The sequence below is a fragment of the Delphinapterus leucas genome, chromosome 6, assembly GCF_059928025.1.
Source record: "Delphinapterus leucas isolate spDelLeu-1000000601 "Yukka" chromosome 6, BTC_Dleu_Yukka2, whole genome shotgun sequence".
NCBI classification, from domain to species: Eukaryota; Metazoa; Chordata; class Mammalia; order Artiodactyla; family Monodontidae; genus Delphinapterus; species Delphinapterus leucas.
Window position 1 is genome coordinate 34,443,729 of NC_143134.1, and position 2,401 is coordinate 34,446,129.

A 2,401-nucleotide genomic window follows, 5' to 3' on the forward strand; every position below is an offset into this window, starting at 1 on the left:
CGCCCCTCTCTAAATGTCTTAAATTTGAAGTCATTATGGCGGCGCCCCTGTAGTCACTCAGGCCTGTGGGCGGCCATGTTGAAGTGACGTAGACTTGTGTGTAGTTAAGAGTTGTCAGGAGGAAAGGTGGACCAGAGGTATGTATCCTGGAATTAAGCCAGGAACAACCCAGAGCTCTGGGTGACCAGAGTCGGTCACCCCAAGTAGCCCCAGGCCTTTCCCCTACTCCTGTGGCTTCAAACACCATCAAACAATAATATCTAATCAGCAATTATTAAACACTCCGCCCCCAAACAGTAGAATAAACATTCTATGCAAGCACCTATGGAGCATTTACCAAGGGATACCATAAGCTGGGCTGTAAAACAAATCTTATCGAATTTAATAGAACTGAAATCTTAGACAGTATTGATGGAAATAATAAGTAAACAATCTAAGATAGGAATATAAAAGAGTTTTATTTGAGCCAAACTGAGAACTGTAGCCCAGGAGACAGCTTCTCAGATAGCTCTGAGGAACCACTCCCCTGAAGCATGGTTTTTAGCATAAGCTTAAACCTTATCAGAACAAAGAGCATACATCAAACATGACAGGGGTATATTCCTTCAAGCTTTCAAAAGAGACAGATTTATTACATATACAGCGAGACAGCAGGACCCTGGTGTCTGGAAAGGGAACTTTATCTTTGAGGGAGTGTTAACATTGGAAGCTATAGGAAGGGAGTTATTTATCCTTACCTTTGAAACAGACATTCTTTACCTTAATGGTTAAAGCAGATACACTGTGTGTACTTGACAGGCCATGAGTCAGGCTGCTTTAGTTCACCCAAAGTTCAGGCTGAACCATGTATAAGCCAAAATGACTTCTCCATACCTCAGTATGTGAAAATTTTCTCCATCAAGAGTATGTTCTCTGGACACAATAGAATCAAACAAGAAACCAGTAACAGAAAGACAATGGGAAATTAACACTTGTAAATTAAACAACACAATTCTAAATAATCCGTGGGTCAAAAGAGAAGACTCAAGGAAATTTTTTTTTTTTTTTTTTTTCCCGTATGCGGGCCTCTCACTGTTGTGGCCTCTCCCGTTGCGGAGCACAGGCTCTGGACGTGCAGGCCCAGCGGCCATGGCTCACGGGCCCAGCCGCTCCGCTGCATGTGGGATCCTCCTGGACCGGGGCAAGAGCCCATGTCCCCTGCATCGGCAGGCGGACCCTCAACCACTGCACCACCAGGGAAGCCCTCAAGGAAATTTTTTTAATACATTGAAATGAATGAAAGTGGAAACGAAATGTATCAAAATTTGTAGTTGACAAGTAAAGTAGTGGTGAGAGGAATTTTATACTGCTAAATGTTTACATTAGAAAAGAAGAAAATTCTCGAATCGATAACCTAAGTTCCCACGTTAATAAACTAGAAGAGGAAGAGCAAAAAAAAAGGTCATGAAAAACTTAGGGGCAGGATGGGAATAAAGACACAGACTTACTAGAGAATGGACTTGAAGACACGGGGAAGGGACAAAGTGAGAGAGTGGCATGGACATATATACAGTACCAAATGTAAAATCGATAGCTAGTGGGAAGCAGCTACATAGCACAGGGAGATCAGCTTGGTGCTTTGTGACCACCTAGAGGGGTGGGATAAGGAGGGTGAGAGGGAGATGCAAGAGGGAGGGGATATGGGGATACATGTATATGTATAGCTGATTCACTTCGTTATAAAGCAGAAACTAACACACCATTGTGAAGCAATTATACTCCAATAAAGACGTTAAAATAAAAGAGGATACCCAAAACCATTCTACACACATAAATTTGACAACTTAGAAAAATACACCAATTGCTCATAAAAGCACAAACTCCAACAACTTTCACAGCAAGAAATAAATATGTTGAGTAGCTCTATAATTGAAGTCAAAATTTAAACATCTGAAAATGAAATCTTCAGGCCCAGATGTTGGAGATTGGAGATTTCTAACAAACATTTAAAGATTAACACAAATTCTATACAATCTCTTTCAGAATAAACAATTGAAAGGAACACAGTCCAACTAACTTCATGAGGCCAGTATTGCCCTGATACCAACATGAAGGACAGTACCAAAAAAAAAAAAAAAAAAGAATACAGATCAATATACTTCATGAATGTTGATAAGGAAAAAATCCTTAACAAAGTATTAGCAAATAGAATTTTTAAATATATTAAAAATAAAATTCAACTGAGTAAATTTTAAAGATCTTATTGGCTTTATTCAACGATTCATGAGCCTGGCAGCATCCAACGTAGCAGATAGAAAGGAGCTCTGAGAAGCTGTGCAAAATGAAATTTTTTTATGGGCAGAAGAGAGCAGGAACAAGGAAGTTATTTCTATCAGGCAGAAAACAGATTGGTTATTGCAAG